General features: G+C 56.8%; 1 protein-coding gene across 1 annotated transcript in view; it reads right to left on the bottom strand.

The window, feature by feature from the left end:
* FBLN2 (fibulin 2) overlaps positions 1-16,281 on the bottom strand; it is a 78,235-nt gene extending 61,954 nt beyond the window's left edge. The window contains exon 1 of the mRNA XM_045551538.1: positions 16,191-16,281. The gene's annotated coding sequence lies outside the window, so the exon portion shown is untranslated. The remainder of the gene's footprint in view (positions 1-16,190) is intronic.
* Between the last annotated feature and the right edge of the window lie 3,475 nt (positions 16,282-19,756).

The following is a 19,756-nucleotide window of genomic DNA, read 5'->3' as shown; positions in this document are numbered from 1 at the left end:
TACCTGACACACAATGGTAGGAGGAACGAGTGAGTTGCACACTGTCTCAGACTGGGCTCCCCAGAAGCAGAGGCCACGGTGGAGATGCTTGTGCGCCCAGCTGGGGGAGGGCTCTCAGGAGAAAAGGAAGAGGGAAGCAGGCAGAGAAGGAGCGAGCCGGGCAAATCTTAGTCTCCGCTGGAGCCCAGCACCAGCCTGACCCACAGGAGCCCTGTAGTGCGAGGGGCATCCCGGGGCTCACCCCACTCGTGGGCACATCAGTCACTGGCCAAAGACCATGGAGAGTTTCCTTCCAGGCATCTCAGGGGAGGTGACACCTGCCAGCCAAGGGCACGTGGCTGGAGAAGGCACAGGTGTGAGCCATCAGCAGCCAGCACCTGCAGCAGCTGGGGGACACGTGTACCTCCAGGTGAGCGAGGCCTAGACGGGGCCCCAGCAGTGGCCACGGAGGCCCCAGCACACAAAGACATGCAGACACACCGAGCAAGAGCAGGTGAGACAGCCTGGTCCTAGAAACTGTCCAGAATCCTGCCTTTAATTTAGAATTTTGCCTGGGCTCACCCAAGGCCCAGAAAGGTAAGAAAGTAATTTATTAAAAATAACGTGTGCACACCCATGTTCACTGCAGCATTATTCACAACAGACATAAGGTGGAAGCAGCCCAAGTGCCCATCGATGGACAGACGGATGGATAAGCAAAGGTGGTCTATCCGTACAATCAAATGTCATCAGCCTTAAAAAGAAGGAAATTATGATGCTACAGTATGGATGAACCTTGAGGACATTATCCCAAGTCATATAAGCGAGTCACAAAGGGACAGATACTGTATGATTCCACCTATATGAGTATTTGCCATTGGTAAATTGTATGTTATGTGTCTTTTACCAAAATAAACAATAACAATCACATATGTGCACTGTGGAGCCAAAAATAAGTAATCAAAGAGCAGGGAGAAGAAAGAGAAGAAAGAACTACACCGAACACCCTACAGGAAGCTTAAGTAAGTAAGTTTCCTTAAGTAAGCTTCCTGGCAGCCATGGCCAAAAGGGAAATTAGAGGGTGACCTGGTGCTCCTTGTCTGATAAGAGGAAGTCATCTAGTTCACTGGGAAAAATAAACTTGTTCTTGGCACAAAACATGAGGAGGATTTCAGCTGTTGATCAGGTTCATATTTAAGTATCATTTCCTTAGTGCCGACACAATGCCAAACACCGGACTGTGAGTTTCCAGAGATGTTTATTTTATTTAACCATGTTTATGAGGAAACTGAGGCCCAGACAGGGTAAATGATCTGTCCAAGGTCACATAACTTGTAAAGGTGGCACAGGGATCTGAACCCAGGTCTCTGGCCAGAGAGTAGGACTGGAGTCCTTCAGTCTGCAGCTGTTCATTAAGCACCTGCTACCTGCCAGCTCATTACAGGTGCCGGGACGCGTCAGTGAATAAGACCAACGAAAGTCCTACCCTCAAGCAGCCAACATTCCAGTGGAGGGAAGAGATAACAAACAAATAAATAAGATAATCTAGGCATTGTGACAGAGACTGGGCACTCCTTTGGCAAGAGTGGTCAGAGCAGGCCTAGGAGGTGACGTTGCAGCCAAGACCTGCTTGGTAAAAACGTGGCAGCCCCACAAAGATCTGGGGAATGGCATCCTAGGCAGTGCTAGCAGTGTGTGCAAAGGTCCTGAGGCAGGAAACAGCTTGATAAGGCTTCCTGGCTGGCAAGCAGGAAACAAGAAAAGAGCCGTAGGCGGGGAGTAAGCAGGGAGAGGAGGAGTGGTGGGGCAGGGGCGTGAACATCCAGGAAGGAGGGAAGCAGACGGGAGGGGAGATCAGTCAGCCACCCGCACCTAGAGCCCGGGACCTTGGCAAAGCATCGGGTACAGTTAGTAGACATTGTTCCAATAGGGTGGTGGGGCCACCACTAGCTCACAGCACACTGGGAATTCATTAGGGACTGTAGAGATTCCAGTCATATAAAGTGCAAAACTGGGTAAAACCTAAACTACATCATTTAGGGACTGCAAACGTAGGAGGCAGAAGTAGAAAGGAGAGGCGGAGTGGGTGCCATCAGTCAAGCGGTGGGTACGTGGGGCAGGAAAATCGGAGGGGCCACGGGGCACTGCCAGGGCTGGCAGCGCGGACCCCGGCTCCCCAGGAGGTGGATCCCCAGGGTTCGCTCCGCCACCGTGTGCTCACCTTTAGGTCCTTTTTTGTATGTAGGCTTTTTCCCCATCAAAAAGACTTTTTAAAGAAAAGAAAAAAGAGCCACTGCGGTAGCCTAGAAAACAGGGGATAAAAGCCAGAGCGGGCGCTGGCGGGAGAAATGGAAAGGAGGAAGAGGCGCGAAAGTTAGGGTTCCAGTATCACAAGCGAAGTGATCTGATCGCGTTTGGCTTCCATCCTGAAAGCCACACTTCCCTTCGTTCCCTTGTGGGCAAAGCCTTAATAATCGGTGGCATGTGTCGGGAAAGGGCCAGGGGGCCGGGCCGGGGAGGGGCCTGTGGTCCTTCCGGTGGGGCCCGAGGCTACAGGCACAGGAGGGGTGCGAGAGCCTGAGGATGAGGAGAGATGGGTCCGGAGCAAACCCGGATGCAAATGCCGACGGGACGAGCCACGGGCCTGGCTGGGACTTGGGGTGCTAGGAGCCCCGTGTCCCTCACGTGCTCCCTGGCCACTGGGGCTTTCCTTCAATGGAGTGAGCTCATGAGAACACTGGGAAAAATAATCCTTCAAGTGGAACAGCCAGGTTGTTGTCCCCTCCCTTCCCTCTCCTCCCTAAAAAAGGAGAAAAAGAAAGAAATGAATAAAAAGCTCCTTAAATTTTGAGTAAGAGCTGACGCTACATATATAATCACTAATCTTGTTACCAATATAAGCAGGTGAAAAATTACAAAGATTAATGTCAGTGACTTTTAATCAACCTTTAAGAAAAGAAAATGTTGCTTTTGGCACCGGAGGGAGCTGATATTTTCCTTCCCCACAAGCCACTACTCTGCTCAGAGGAAACACTCCAAGGGCGGGAGCGATGAGAAATGGGCGCGCCCGCAGCCAAGGCTGAGCTCACCACCCTCCCCACCTGGCTCCACATGCCCTCCACCCACTCCCAGCTCCCGCCCTGAGGTCCCCAGGTATCCTCATGTGGCTGGCCCATGGTCCTGCCTCCAGGGACTTCGCACCCAACCACCTCTCACCCCTGCTCAAAATCCTGAATGGCTCCATATCAGCCCTGGCCCCTTTGAGATTCTGAGAAAAGCTAAGGATAATCCCATCCCCACCTCCACAAAAAGAAGGAAATTATGAACACAACTCTGTAGTGGTCTTTGGGTGGTTTCTGACCACCTAAAACACATTCACCCCTTTCCAAGAACACCCTGGGATTCAATCTGTGTGTGTGGCCCACCCCACCCCACTGTCTCTCCAATCAGCACTTCCCATTCCCCTCGCAACAGTGCCGGACTCAGGGTGGACACCAGGCCAGTTGGAGCCCAGGAGACCCAATGCAAATGAGATATTGGGCAAATGGCCTCTCTCTTTCCCACTGTATTAGACATAAGATGATTTAACATCAAGGGTCCCCGAAGCCATCTTATCATCACGGGGAGACTGTCTGAGGCTGGAGCCAACTCATAAAACTGACAAAGGCCAAGAGATGGAAGAAAGAGAAAAAAAAAGGTCATAGTGATAGCTGCTGGGCACCTGGATACAGCCATGCCTGAAACTAACGAAATGCTGAACTTTGCAATGACATGAACCCATTTTGCTTTAGCTAACTTGGACCAGGATTTCTGTCACTTGCAACCAAGAGCCTTAACAGACACACGGGCAGACCTAAAACTGTTTTGTTAGGGGTCTCAATCTCCCCAGAGATCACTCATGGACCCCGGCTGAAGATCTGTGGCCCAAGGATAAAGTGAAGACTCCCACGGGTGGCACTCAAAGCCCTTCACCCTTTAGTCCCCCCTATTTTTCCTAACTCAGCTTCCTCTGCTCCCCTCCACACAACCAATTCCTGCTAAACTGGAAGACTAGTTCTCTGGTTCCCAACCCCACGTCTTTGCTCTTGTCATTACCCCAACCCGGGAGGCCCTCGCTCCTGCAACTCTCCCGAAACTCTGCACACCCAAATTCCATCCCCTACTTCAAGGCCAAACCCAAGGGTGGGCAAGTAGGTAGACAGATGAATGGGCAGGTGAATCAATGGGTAGGTGGGTGGGTGGACGGATAAGGTGAACGGGTGGATAGGTAGATGGAGGATGGATGGGTAGGTGGGTGGGCAGGTGAATGGATAGATGAGTAAGGTACATGGATGGATGGATGGATCATCGAATGGGCAGAAGGGTGGGTGAGTGGATGAGTGAGTGGATGTGTGGACGGATAGGTGAGTAGAGAGGGCTAGATTAACTAGTCTACATGGCCCCAGCACAGGTCTGGCACAGAGCATGGGATGGGTTATGAGCGTGAGTGTCATGAACACTCACCCCAGGAAGGTCCTTCAGACATGGAGAAAGCCTGCCTGAGGTCGCCTGGCAAGTCGCTGGCTGAGCTGGGAGCTTCACACTGGAACAGCCAAGGCGCGTGTCCGCCTTCGCACAGAAGCACTTTCAACTCCTGGGTCCTTCAGCCTCACAAAGGCCTGAGACCCTAGACCACAGAGTGGGTGCAGGCCACAGACAGGCTAAAGAGACCAAGATGGAGAGACACCGAGGCTGACAGAGACAAGGATAGATATCCACTCGGGAGAGAACGAGAGCAAGACAGAGACAGACAGAGATGAAGAGAAGCACAGACTGGAAGCCGAGCAGACAGACAGACAGACAGACAGACAGACAGACAGACATGCAGGCAGGCGGCGAGGGAGACAGGCAAGCAAGGCCGCCTGCGGCATCTGGGAGGAGGCAGCAGCCAGGGGAGCGGGCGGCCCAGCCTCTCCAGGACCCCCTCCGGCCTTTGCCGTGCCCAGTTTATTTGCATGGCCCTGAAATGGAGGAATTTCCGGGGGCTGCCAGTGAGGCGGCCCCGTCTGGGTATAACCGCCGGGCCCCAGAGCCTTGGAGCCTCCGCCAACGCAACCAGCCACCACTGTCGAAGCAAACAGGGAGAGGAGACAGGACCGTGCTCTGGACTCCAGAAATCGGAGCTCAAATTTGAACCCAGCTCTCCCCATAGGTCGCTGGGCAACACAGAGCATGTGACCCTCTGAGTGGCAATGCTGTGATCTGCAAAATGGGCCTAACCACAGCAGCCCCATAGCAACACTGGGAGGACTCGGGAGATGACATAAAGACCTTAAGCACTGTTTCTGGCAAACTGCAGTCACTCGATAAATGTTTCATATGAAAAAAAATTACTGGCTCCAGCTACCCTAAACCTCTCTCAGCTCCTCATATCTGCCCATTCCTTTGCAAAGGCTGTTCCCTCTGCCAGGGATACCTTTCTTCCCCTTAGCAAACTCCTATTCATCCCCTAAAGACCCAGCTCAATATCCTCTCCTCTGGGAAGCCCTTCCTCAGAGCTCACCGCTACCTCTCTGTGACCTCCTTCACTCTGTGTATGGAGTTCCCGGCTCTTCACGGTTTCCAGACAAGGAAGGTGGAAAAATGAGAGGTTTAGAGCAAATCCTCAGAGACTAACAGACTCTGCCCACGTCCACACCACTGGGGTAAGTGGGGCTGGGCTGGAGGTCAGGACTCCACAGCCTCCATGCCTTCTCTACGGCTCTGTATTTTAACACAAACCACCCCAGATGGTGAGTAGCTGCTGTTACTCCTACAAGAACATCCTGACCTTCCATCTGGATGAGTCTACCATGTGAGACAGGGACAGGAAAAGAAATGTGCTGGCTGTTTATGGAGGGCAGACCAGAGATGCCTGGGGACCTCTGCCCTCTCCTCCTGCTAAGAGCACCCCAAAATTCCTCTGGGGAAGGGGCTCCCTTGCTCCAGGGCTTCTGAGCTCCAGGCTGTGGGCCTGGGGCTGCTGGGGCTGAGCCCGCTGGGGAATGCTGCGGCAGGGAGAACAGGAGAGTGAGAGCTGGAAACACAGTCCCGACCGCACCTTTAAACCCCTAGATGCAGCCACACCTGAAGCTAGACCCTGTACTTTTTAGTTGTATGACTTTTTTGCTTAAATTGTCCTTTCTATCATCTGCAACCAAAATAACCCTGGCATTTGTGACAATAAGGAAAGAACAACAACCTTCTTACATTCGTTGCTGACTTGACCTCAAGAATGAATTTCTGCAGTTACTAAGCTTTGTCCTTGCAGGGGACCCCTCTTGGGGTGGCAGCTGCTTCACTCAATCCCCATTCTCGGGGAACGGTTCAAGACATACCCCAGCAGCCACAGCAATGTCATGATCACATGACCCGCCCAAGCACAGCTGACTGGCCCCGGGCAGACACTTGGCCCGAGCTGGGCTGGCCGAGCCCTTCCTAGGATCTTGCACAGCCCGTCTGCAGTGGGCGCAGCAGTGAGCGCCGAAGCCTCCAAGCCAAGGGTGGGCACATTTCCTGCCGTGTGGTGGACGTCATTTTGAAAGAACTAACCAGGCTCACAGAGAAAGGCAGAGACAAAAGAAAGATGGGGCATGAAGGAGTCCTGGCGGCTGTGGCTTTACCCATGGCCAACGGGTCACCAGTCCTCCCCTCAGACACAGAGGAGCCCGTGTGTAGGAGGCTGTACTTCCAGCAGTGGACAGCCCACTCCAAAGCCAGGAGCCGGGAAGTGACTGGGACCGAGCCCAGGTCGTGGTGGGCTACAAAGCAATACGCTGAGGCCCACCCAGCCCCATGGGAACCCCTGAGGTCTGGAGCCGAGGAGGGTCACTCCTCCCACCCCATGCACAGGAAGCCACAGCCATCCTGAGGGGGTGAACCTGGGCCAGGCGTGTCCTGCTCCAGGGTCACGGTGGGGTGATTCAGGGGCAGGCAGCGGGCGTTCCAGCCTTTCCGTCCTCAGGACTTCATTAATTAGACTAGTCTGTTAGAGTCTGAACATCTGTGTCCCCCCAGATTCATATGTTGAGGCCCCAACCCCAGTGGAATGGCGCCAGGAGGTGGGGCCACCTAGTAAGAGGTTTAGATGAGGCCGTGAGGGTGGGGCCCCAGCATGGGATTAGTGTCCTTATCAGAAGAAGAGAGACCAGAACTCTCTCTCCCTCCACCACGGGAGGACACAGCAAGAGGGGCCATGTGAAAGCCAGGAAGCAGCTTTCACCAGGAGCCAAACCTGGGGCACCCTGATCCCAGGGACTTCAGCCTCCAGGACTGTGAGCAATAAATGTCTTATTGTTCAAGCTCCCCACTCTGCAGTACATTGTTGTGGGTTTTTGTTTTTTGTTTTTCGTTTTTTTTTTTTGAGACAGAGTCTCCCTCTGTTGCCTGGGCTGGAGTGCCATGGTGTCAGCCTAGCTCACGGCAACCTCAAACTCCTGGGCTCAAGCGATCCTCCTGCCTCAGCCTCCCAAGTAGCTGGGACTACAGTCATGTGCCACCATGCCCGGCTAATTTTGTCTCTTTTTAGTAGAGACGGGGTCTCGCTCTTGCTCAGGCTGGTCTCGAACTCCCAAGCTCAAGAGATCTGCTGCCCCAGCCTCCCAGGGTGCTAGGACTATAGGGGTGAGCCACCACGCCCGGCCTGCGGTACCTTGTTACAGCAGCCAAAGCCGACTAAGACATAGTCTCAGGGCACAGAGCTGAGGGCGCAGAGAGTAACTTCAGCAGCTGCGTGAGAACAGGGCCCAGCTACTACCTGAGAACCAGGGGCTGCATCGGGGGAAGACATCCCTGCTGGATGGCTGCAGCCTCCTCTCACGGCCCAGCCCAGCACAAAATGTGCCAGGGAGGCCCTGGGAGGTGCGAGGCGTGTGCTGGCCAGCCAGAGGGGCTTGAGATGACCATGCATGGCGACAAGGCTTTCAGGGACAGGTGTCAAGGATCAGTGGTCCTTGGTGAGGAACTGTTCCCCTTCCAATTCTCTCTGGACCAATCAGGCTATCAGAGAACGTCTCTGTGCAGCACAGGTGTGCCTCAACATCTCTCGGACACCTGCCAGTTGTCCTTTTTAACAAAGAGAAGGCAAGACTCACTCGGGCCCAAGGCGGAGGCGGGGGTGAGGGGTGGCTAGGGTTTCAAGTGTGCCCTGTGAGTGCCACACTTATTCTGATGGGTATTGCTGATGGAGGGCAAGTGGTCCCCATTTCTAGCTTCAGTTGTGATAAAAGGTTTCCTTTTACAGTAAGTATAAGCAAAACAGAGGAGGGTTTTCTTTTAAATAATATGCTCTAAAGGCAGACGAGGTAGGAGGAAAGCGCCAAAATGTGGCGGGGAAGCTCATCTCACCACATCAGAAGAGGAAGCCCACACACGCTGGCTTCTTCCCCAAGAAAGGGCACAGGTCTCCGGTAGGGGACTGCTCCTGTCAGCCCTGCAATCAGACAGCAGCCAACGGCCGCCAGGGCCCCCGGGACGCCATGGGTCGGACGACATGGTGGAACTAATTTGCCTCCAAGGCTATGCAGGGGAAGAGACAAGGGACACTGAGTTGCTGGCCAGCACCAAAACATGAGGACGGCTGTGTTCTCTGCTCCGACGGACTAGGGAAGCGAAGAAACCAGGGTGACTAGCGGGGCCTTCAGTGAGAGAGAGAGAGAGAGAGAGAGAGAGAGAGAGAGAGAGAGAGAGAGAGTGTGTGTGTGTGTGTGTGTGTGTGTGTCGGGGGCCAGCGGGGGTGTGACGTGGTTGCGCCTCCTAGAGGTCAGCATGCATCAAGCCTGACCCCCAGATTCCCTCACCCTCGGGGTCCCAGCCCAGCCCCCTCCCGGGCCCCACTCTCCCCCCTGGCCTGTCCCCCAGGGACATGCTCTCTCCTCGCCACCCTGCCTGGCTCCCCACTGCCCTCAGGGCCGCCAGTCAGTCCACAGGCCAGACCTGCAGAGGCCAGGAGGTGTGTTCAGGGGTCCCAAGAGTTCTCTACTGCGATTTTTTCTTTGATGTTGTGTTTTCAAAGCTCACTCAGGACTAAGGGCAGGCCAGGATGGGGGTCCCAGGCTACGGTGGGAAGAGCTCTGGGAAGCTTATCAAGCACCGCTGTGCCCTGACCACAGGCCCGAGGGCCGACCCAACACAGACAATGGCTTCGCAGTGACCAGAAGAGAAAAAAGTGACAGGAGAGATGGGCCACCACACCCACAGATCCAAATCCGTTCACCCTGCGGTCTTCACCCCAGCCCTGGAGGCACTGTGCAGGCAGAGCAGCCGGGGCTGGCAGAGGAAGCCCTCGCTGCCCACGCGTCGGCGGGGCCCCTGCACCTTCAGGGCCCTCCTCCTATTTCAGGCCCTCCCTGGGTACCGAATGTCAGCAGCGCCAGGAGGGCTGTCCCTGGTGCACAGATGAGCCAGCTGCAGCCGGACAAGGTGAGAGAGCTGGGGCCCGCGGGGTCCGCTGGGGCCGGCGCCGCCCGGGGCGGGTGGGCAGCAGCACTTCCTCTGCAGCCACCGACAATACAGCCCCCCCAGAAAAGCCAGGCTCCCCACCCCGAGGAAGGAAATAACCTTCCCCAAACCAGCCTTTCTTTGCGGCAATCTCCATATATGAGAAGAGAGAGAAGCATTTTTGCATCGTTTCCAAATTCCAGTAACTGCGAGGACAATGGTGCGAAGTGACGCACGGCCTGGCCTCGGAGGGGCCTCGGGAAAGGTCGCGCCCACAGGAGGTGAATCAGTGGTGTGGGCGTGCCCCTGGGGCCCCAAACCTGGAGGTGGACAGAGCTGGCTCTGGGCCCAGTCCTTCCTCCTCACTCGCCGTGTGACTGCAGGCAGGCATGGCCCTCTCTGAGCCTCAGTTTCCCTGCCCTGTCACCCTCACAGACCTCTTGCCCCTCTAGGTGCACCCCCACAGCAGGGCTGCAGAGGGACCCTCCAGTCTTACAGACCCTCCTCTGCTCAGAGGGCCCCAAGGCTTCCCATTGCCTGACCTGGACCACAGTTAAAGGTGCTTGGTTTCCAGGGACCAGTCTACCACCCTAGCCTTACTTCTCACCGCTCCTCTAACCCCGCAATCTGAAAGAAGCCAGGCTTTCTCCTGTCCCCATGTATCCGTCCCCCCTCCACCTTCACATCACAGTGCTGGCATTGCCTCCTCCAGGAAGCCCTCCCTGACCACCCAAGTTCAACTGGATGCCTCCCTGGCTCCCACAGCATGTCAGAACTGCCCGTGTACGTGTGTCTGGAGCCCTCGGGATGGCCTTAGGAGGGACCCTGTGTTCTGCCCCTGTGTGCACCAGCCCCTGGCAAAGGGCCAGCCCACACCAGAGGCTACTGCCCGTGTGTGGTATGAGGGAGAGAACCCAAGGCCCTGGGCACACTCCCAGGCGTGGGATTTCAGGGACAGGGTGGGCAGGGAGCTGCTAACCCAGGAACCCCAACTCTAGCAAGCCCCTGGCTGCTCCTGCACAACACCCAGTCAGGATTCCTAACGCTCCTGGACTGAAGCCACAAATCCACCACCTCCACAGCCCCATACGGCCCAGCTGCAGGCCCCAAATCTGCCCCTGCTGGGGTACAGGCTTGGTCCTGGTCCATCAGAAGGGCAGCCCTCTGCGACCCCAGAGTCCAGAGGGAGCCCTGGGAGGCAGAGCTGCCTGAGGCCACAGAGCCACCTGTGCCGCCCACCCTCGGGCCGCTGGGGAAGGGCAATGGATGACAGAGGGCTGCTAAGGGCTGGCAGTGATGCTCGGTGTTTGTGTCCTCCATCGATCGGGACCCTCGGCCTCACCCTGGCCCCCCTCTTTCTCTCACTCCACTTCCAGTCCATCAAGAAACCCTGGCAGCCCCACCTTCAAAATAAGTCCAAATCTGACCACTTCTGACCTCCAGCGCTGCTGACACCCTGGGCTGGACACCAGCTTCTCCCACCGGACGCAGCTTCGGGATGCCTGCTGCCCCTCCAGCCCGCTCCCCTAGAGGGGCCTCCCCAAACCAGAATCCTCCAGCAGCCCCTCATCACACCCGTGCCCAGCCCCGGCCCCCTTTCCTGGCTACGCTGCCCCTCCAGCCCCCTCGAGCATGGGGTCCTGTCTTCCAGCTGTGCTCAGTCACTTGTCCCTGCTGTGCCCTGTCTTAATGTCCCCTCCCTCAGCAATGCCCAGGGCTGGGTCCCTACCTCCATGGACCCTCTACCTGAAACAGTCCAAACTGCAGTCCCCGTCCCGCGGCAGCTTCGCCCGCCCTCCTCACAGGACGTTGCCGTGCACATCGGCCTCACTCCCGTCCGCGTCTCCCACTGGAGCGAGCTCTGTGGGGTGGAGGACGCTGACGTGGTCACTGCTTTAGCCCCGGCACTCGGAACAGTGTCCAGCACTCAGTGGATACTCAGTGAATATTTACTGAATGAAGGAAGATGCTCTCATTCCCTTTCCAACAGCACCAAGAGCTAGGGATTATGACAGCCACTTTACAGAGGAGGAAACTGAGGCTCAGAGGGGTGACTCACTGGCCCCAAGGGTGTGTGAATAGCAGAGCTGAGATGTGAACCTTGTAGCATGCCAAAGGGGGGCTTCCCTGCACCTGGCTGCTCCCTGACCCCCAGGGCCTGGACCTGTCACTGAATTCCAGGTCAGCGGAGCAGGCAGAGAAAGCAGGTTCCGGGCAGAATGTTAAATGCGGTGATGCCCACCCCAGGAAGAGCCCGCAGTCAAGCCACCAGAAGGAAACACACCCACAGGAAAAGAGGTGAAGGAAAAGGGGGAGAGAGTCTTTTGTCCATTGGCCTAACTTTGCAAAAAGTGACTTTGGTACCATATAATTTTAATCACAGTGGAAACTTTCATATGCCACGCCAGGAAGAAGACTGTTCAAAAACAAGGTCAGTTAACACAGGATATTTTAAAACCATCTTAAACACTTTCACTTAAAACTCTCAAATGACCATTCACCCACCAACTGCTTTTTAATTTCATGTCACATGAACAGGCAATACAGTGACACGGCTCAAAACCCAGAGGCTATAACAAGCACACAGTAGGACATCTTACCTCCCCTTGTACCTCATCCCCTCAACCCCAGGTGACCACAGGTGACCCCTGAAACTACCTCCTGGTTTGTTTACGCACACATGAGAAATGTGAATTTACATTTATTTTGCACACCAGATAGCATACTTTGTGCACCATTCAGCACCTTGTTTTCTCCTCTTAACAGATCTTGAAGATCTTTCCACAGAGAGCTTCCTCACTTTTCACAGCTGCATAATCATCCCCTGTAAGGACATGAGCCAGCGTGCCTCGAGCCAGCGTGCATCGCCCTGGATCTCAGGGTCTGCCAACAGGTTGGTCTCCCCACCTGTCTGCAGCTTCTCAAGGTGAAGCTGCCCCCAGCACGGGGCTGGCAGCGGAGCGGCTCTAACGCACCATGAGGCAGCCGGGCTCTGCCAACAGCCCCCTCAGAGGCACGAAGCCTCCATCTCGCAGTTAGCGAGGGCATCCTAGAATGGAAATCAGACCTCACTGCTCCCTGGCCCAAAACTTCAGTAGCTCTCAAACTCCTTGCCCCGCCCCTGACCCCAGTCTCCCCTCCCTCACCAGCTCCAGCCTCCTCCCTTTTTCTGTCCCTTCCACACCAAGCAGGTCCCACCCCAGGCCCTCTGCACTAGCGGCATCCCCGCCACTCCCAGCTCAGCTCACAAACCCTCGCCTCGCTCGTAAATCCTCGCCTCCCTGGCCCCCTGGATGTTGCTGCCTGGCTGGCTGACACACAACTTCATCCATTCACTTGCCGCACGCCTCGCCCCACCTCGCCCCTCCAACTAGAAAATAAGCTTTGTGGGAGCAACGCCAGTGTCTGGGCACATCCTGAGCACGGGTTGCTCGGACTCTGCTCAGCCCAGGATGGGCAAACGGCTCCCACCTCAGCGCAGGACAGCCAAGCCTCCAGCAGCAACTCATACCTGACACCAAGTGGTTGTGACGGCCTTCGTGCCTGGCACGGAACAGCACCCAGAATCCTGTCCCAGGCTGGAACTGCACCCCAGGGAAAGGCCTTGAGCGAGAGGTGGCCCTCAGAGTTCAGGAAGCCAGAGAGGTGGCCACACCTGCTGCATGGAACTCCTAGAACTCCATGCCCACCTGCCCAGCACAAGACCCACTTTACAGAAGGGGAGACTGAGGCCCAGAGAAAGGAGGAACAAGCCCAGGGACACACAGCGGCCAGCAACAGACCAGCCCTGGCCCCGGCCCTCTGTGCCACCTTGCGTGGTCAGGCCCAGTACCTTCCTCCCTAGCAGAAGGAAAACAAAAAAAGCTCTGCTCTGCCTCTCCAGGAGATGCAAGGAAGAGGCCAGGGCTGCCCCCCAGCCCCCAGCCCCCTGTGCCGCTCACAGTCCTGGTCTCCATTCATCCAGGCAACAAACTTCCAGGGGCCCACGCATCACAGGGGCGTTCAGTTTACACGAATTCAGCCACATACCGATGAGAGACAAAAAAGCACCAGTTACAGGAACTGGGACTCAGAACAGTGCAGCAACTGCCCACCCCCCGCCGCCCACCCAGCAGCCCAGCACAGGCTGGGGGGCGGGAACCCGCTATGCCTGGCCTGATGCGGTGTGGTGCCCTGGTTCCCTCTCTGTGTGGCCCCTCACGGCCAAGGCCACCGCGGGTGTATGGGGAAAGGCTCACGCTCCGCAGCCCCTGAATGCAAAGCAAACATTGCATCTAGTGCCCAAAAGCACACACCGCAGTGGTCCTGAGGCCTCTGGGACTCACCTGGAGACTCAGTGGTCTCCACCTGGCGGTCACGGGGTCACAGTGACCGTGGCCATCGAGACTCAGGCAGGACCCCTGCCCTGGGTTTCCCCACAGACAAAAAGGATCCTTAAAGGTAGGCCCTGTCCAATCTTCACTTTGGGCCCTGACTTCAGCTCCACCCTGAGCCCTGCAGAGAACAGCTTACCTTGGTCACGCCCCAGCATTTATCATACACCTGCTGTGCCAGGTGTGGGCTGGTGAAGGGAAGTCCTACCTCTCCTGGCTCAATGAGCGGGGAGGAGCGTTACTTTCTGAGAAAATCCCAGCCGAACCCCAGCCCCCCAGCCCTCCCGCTCGCTCGAGCCTCCCTCTCCCCAGCTGTCAGCAGGGCCAGGGCTCCCGCCTGGCGGGAGGGTGACTGGATCTGGAAGACAGGCCAGCAAGGTCTGTTGTCTGGCGTGAGCTCTTGCTTTCCTGCACGGGGACGCCAGGCCACCGTCCCCCACCGCCCAGCAGAAAGTGCCTGTCACCACCACCAAGCTGTCCTGTGGTCCAGGCCCCTGGGCACCACTCATCACTCCAGTGACGAAGGCCCTGAATGGCTGGACGCATGCCCAAGGCGCCACCGTCGAGGCGGGCAGCAGAGGCAGGCAGCGCAGCGCCCTCCGCAGGCCGGGCAGGAGCACGACGAGCACAGGGGCAGCAGGCGGCAGCACGGGCGGACCCTGAACTGCCAGGACTTGCACTTTTTCAAGAGAAGACGGAAATCCGGACTTTTATGTGAAAACTGCCAATTTGTAAATGCTGGCAGCCAATTAATTTTTTAAAATAATAACAACATGGTAAGAGCCAAACAAAACATGCGGGGCTAGCCACAGCGGGGCTGGCAGGCTTGTGCCTCCGGAACAAGATCCTTTGACTTCGTCCCCTGCCACTCCCCCACCGCACAGCTCTGACGCCGGAGGGCAGGGCAGGAGGTCACGGGAGCACCGGACAACAGACCCCTGTCCCTCCCTTCTCCCTGGTGGGGAACCTTCACCCACTCTGCGCCCGGGGAAGGCAGGGCCCAGAGCCCCAGGCATTCAGCCGCAGACACACGCGTCGCATGAGCCCCCACTCCGCGCCAGGCCCAGGGAGCACCTCCCAGCCGCCACCCAACTCCTACGGAGTCCCTCAGGGAGGGCCAGAGGGGCCTTCTTCTTCAGGGGCTGGGGCAGACACCAGCACCGAAACCATCCACTTTCCTTTTTCTCTTTTTGGCCTGTCACAGCGACACCTGCTGGCTCAGACCAGCTTTGGTTGGGCCCAAGTGGCCACCACAAAGCTGAGATGGGGTGAGATCTTACTGTGACAGCCAAGAATGGAGGGGGAGCACCCCTCTGTCCCCTATATGGGAGATTGGGCAGGGGAGGGAGGGAGGATGCAGGGGGTAGAGAGGCCGAGCCCCTGCCTGTGCTCCCTACAGCCACCCCAGCTGCACGGCCAGGGGAGGTCAGGGAGTCCCCGCCAGGACAATCCCCGCCTGCCTGCCGCCACCCTCCCGGCCAGCGCCAGCCCCCAGCACCCCTAGGGTACAAGAGGGCTGCCTACGGAGGTGGGGGCGGCAGGGGCACCGGGGCTGTGAAGTTGTAGGCGTCTGTGACGCTGTCTGCCAGACTCACCGGGTGTGCCGCACTTCCAGAGTGGGACTGTTTGTGACTCTAGGTATGTGAGGGACACATGCGTGACACATAATGGAGGTATGGGTGCGACGGACACCTCTGTGTGGCAGACGTGTGTGCCTGTGTCAGAGGGACACGTGTTTAACAGAGACACAAGTGTTTGTTAGAGAGACATGCACATCTGGGGAAGCCGTGTGCAAGGCATGCAGGTATGAAGCCTGTGTGTGCAACGGGGACGTGTGAGACAGCCAGAGAAAGTGCGGGCCGGGCAGGGGAGGATGGAGTGACCCCAGTGGAGGGCGCGTTGAGTGTGCAGGAACTGCTGGTGTGAGTGCGTGTGGTGCTGTGACTCGGGGGGTCACGGCAGGGGTGCCGCCAGATCTAGAAGCCCTGCTCTTCCCGCTCTGGGGGTGGTGACCCGGGCTCTGGACTCGAGGGGCGCTGGGAACCCGGGGCGGTGGCAGTGGGACAAGAGGAATGGCCAGCGGGACTCGGACCTGGGGGCTTGGGAAACCCAGTGGAGGAACTGGGGTGGGGGACCCGCCCGGAACCCCCAGCCCCCACCCCGCGCCGGCCTCAGTGCCGGCATCTGTACAATGGGGCGCGGCGCTCGGAGGACTGTCCCCGCGCTGGGACCTGGAGAACGAGCCCCGGGCGGGCGGAGGCGTGGGCAGCCCGCGGGGCCCGCAGAGCGCCCGGCGCCCCGAGGCGCGTGGCGAGGGGCGCGCCGGCGGGGGCGCCGCGGGCCGGGGGCGCAGAGCCGGCGGGAGGGCCCGCGTGCACTCACCGCGCTGCGCTCCGCCCGCCGTCCGCGCGCCGTCCGGCCTCCGCCCGCGGTGTGCGCGTCCGCAGCCCGGGCGCCCGGCGGAGTGCGGCGCGGGGCGGGGCGGCGGGGCGGCGGCGCGGAGGGGCGGGCGTGCGGGCCGGCCCCCTCCCCCGACTCCGCCTGCGCCTCCGGGGCGGGGTCTCGGCCGCCCGCCGGGAGGGGCCGAGCGGGGCGCCTCCGTGGGCGGACCCCGGCGGAGAGCCCTCCCTGCGCCCCTCTTCCCCCACCCAGCCTAGACTCAGCTCCAGATCTGCACTGCTGCCCACCGGCCTGGGGGCTCTGGCCCGGCCGTCTCAGCCTGCCTGAGCCTCCGTGTCCCCACGTGGAAGGTGGACCCAGCAACTTTGGGCGCGTTATGAGGGCCTGAAGTGCCTGGGCACAGACTACCAAGAGGCAGGCCTGTCAGAGGCCAGGCCCGGCCTTGCCCCCGACCCCAAACACGTCCTACCCTGGGGGCTCCCAGAACGCCCAGCCTGCTGGCACAGCTACTGCTAATGCAGGCCTGGACGCTGGTGCAGGGACCCCAAGCCCACATGCCCTCCCCAGCACCACCTTAGGGTCCCAAAGGCTCTGGGGATTCTGTCCTTCCGTCTCTGTCTGTGTGTCTGTCTGTCTTCGCCTCTCCAACTGAGTCTCTGTCTCTGTCTCTCTCTTTTTTTTGTAGTAAAATTACATGGTGTAAAATTCACCATTTTAACCGTTTTAAAATGTACATACAATTCAATGGCATTTTGAACATCCACAATTTTCTCTCGTGTTGTCTTAGTCACTGCATCTTTCCCTGTCTGTTACTATAACTGGATCTCTGTTTCTCTCAGCGTCTCATTCAGATGGTCTCTGTCCCTCTGTCTCTCACTCTTCCCCCAACCCGTCTCTCCCTGTCTGGGTCTCTTTCTGTGTCTCCATCTCTGTTGTTGTTTGTTTGTTTGTTTTGAGACAAGATCTCACTTTGTTGCCCAGATTAGAGTGCGGGGACATCATCACAGCTCACTGCAACCTCCAACTCCTGGGCTCAGTCCTCCTGCCTCAGCCTCCCAGAGTGCTAGGATTACAGGCGTGAGCCACCACTGCGCCCGGCCTCCATCTGTTTAATGTCAGTCTTTCTCTCTGTCTCAGTGTTTGTCCCTCTTGGTCTCTGCATCTCCCTCTGACTCTCTCGAGGTCTCTGTGTCTCTCTCAGTCCTGGGGCCACACTGTCTAGGATCTGAGGCTCAGAACGACCTCCCATCCCTGTCCAGAGACACATGGCCCACTGGGCAGAAGCCATGGGCCCAGAGTGCACCCTACCCGTACTCCACGATAGGGATGAGGCAGCCAAGAGCAAAGTAACAGAAAAGGAAAGCCACCTGCCCGAGGTCACACAGCTGGGAGGAAGTGAATCCAGGAATGGCCCATTGGCTCAGATGGAGCTGCCCGCAGAGGAGCCAGCAGGGCCTGAAGGGGCCAAAGCCTGGACTGAGAACCTGGGACCAGCCTCCCCCAGCTTCTATCTAGCCCTGGGCAGGCCCCTTCGCTCTCTGGGCTGTCTTCCCCATTGGAGCTTGTCCTGCCTCAAGGCCTTTGCACTTGCTGTTCCCTCTACCTAGAATGCTTTTCCCCCAGACCCTCATGGCTGACTCCTCTTTGCATTGAGATGTAGCTGAAATGCCACAGCCCCAGAGAAGCCCTCCCGGAGACCCCGATAGAGGTAGCAACTGCCATTCTCTACCCTGTTACTCTGCCGCATTCTTCTTCAGAGTACTTATCATTAGCTGACTTTTTAAATTCGTTTATGAATGACTATAGGTAGGATAATCTGGTCATTAAGAATTTCACCACACACCAGCTGTGTGACCTTGGGCAAGTTACTTCACCTCTCTGGGCCTTAATTTCCTCACCTGCAAAATGAACATAATGATATCAAGGCCTTCCTCGTGGGGTTGCTGGGAAGATCAAATAAACTGAAATGAGCCAGACCAAAAGTACAGGTGCTCCTCAATTCTTGATTATGTCCCCATAAGCCCATTGTAAGTTGAAAATATCATAAATTAAAAATGCAGGTCAGGTGCAATGGATCATGCCTGTAATCCTAGCACTCTGGGAGGCTGAGGCAGGAGGATCACTTGAGGCCAGGAGTTAGAGACCAGCCTGAGCAAGAGTGAAACACCATCTCTACAAGAAATAGAAAAATTAGCCGGGCATGGTGGCTCATGCCTATAGTCCCAACTACTTAGGAGGCTGAGGCAGGAGGATCGCTTAAGCCCAGGAGTTTGAGGTTGCTGTGAGCTGTGATGACGCCACTGCACTCTAGCCCGGGAGACAGAGCAAAACGCTGTCTAAAAAAAAAGAAAGAAAGAAAAAGAAAATGCATTTAACACACCAACCTCTCAGTCTACCTTAAACGTGCTCAGAACACTCACATTAGCCTACAGTTGGGCAAAATCATCTAACACAAAGCCTATTTTATAACACAGTGTTGGATGTCTCACATAATTCATTGAATATTGTACTGAAAGTGAAAAACAATGATTGTGTGGGTACTTGAAGTACGGTTTCCATTGAATGTGTACCAATCTCACACTGTCACAAGTCTGAAAGATCCTAAATTGATCCATCATAAGTCAGGGACTGTCTGTACTTTGAATGGGACTGGGCCCAAGGGAGTGCTCAGTAAATATCTGATGAGTGGGTAGGTGACAGATTGAATCTAAGGAGGGAGGTGGCCTGGGGCAATGGGAGGTGTCGTCCCTCCCCCCTGCAGGTCCCAGGGGAGGAGCTAGTGAGCCAGTTTCAGGCTCTCTGTGCAGCCCAGGAGCCCAGGGCCTGGCCAGCTTTCCACAAGATAAAGTGGAGACACTTCTCCTGGCTTCTGTTATCTGAGCTGTCCCCTCGGACCCCTGCCAGGGCTGTTATCACAGACGGAGCACGCATCACCCACCAGGAATTTGGGGCCCAGCGCCTGGCCGAGATATGATTGGAGGAAGTTTCTGGCTGATAAGGCCTAGACAGAAATGATCACAGTGGGCAGCGGAGTTATTTACATCAGCAGCAATCTCACCAGCCCCTGGGCACCGAGACACCACGACCGCGTGTGCAGGGTCCCCTGCACCACCTGGCCAGCCCAGATGGGATGAGAAGGCTCACTGGGCTTTCTGGGTCTGCATCCTCACTGGGTAGCCTTGGGGAGGTCACTGTGCCTCTCTGAGCCTCAGTCTCAGCATGCAAGAAATGAGAAAAGCAATAATAATAACCCCACACAACTCTACAGGTTTAGGCCCATGGGCTCTGGGACCCACTGGCTTTGGTTTAAATCCACATCCTCCCTGTATGACCTTCAGCAGGTGGCTTCCCCCCTCTGCCTCACTGTCCTCACCTATAAAATAGTTCCTGCCTCATAGGATTGTTTGGAAGTTAAGATGCTTAGAGCAGTGTCTGGTATGTGATAGGCCCTCAGTTAAGTGTTTGTTGGTGTTCATTGCAAACAACCTAAACTGACTTGAGCTGTTTGGAGGAGAAAAGGGATTTGCGATCACAATGTCTCTGGAAAC

This window comes from Lemur catta, chromosome 5, assembly GCF_020740605.2.
Source record: "Lemur catta isolate mLemCat1 chromosome 5, mLemCat1.pri, whole genome shotgun sequence".
NCBI lineage: Eukaryota > Metazoa > Chordata > Mammalia > Primates > Lemuridae > Lemur > Lemur catta.
Note: the sequence above shows the minus strand (reverse complement) of the source record. Positions and strands in the feature narration are given on the sequence as shown.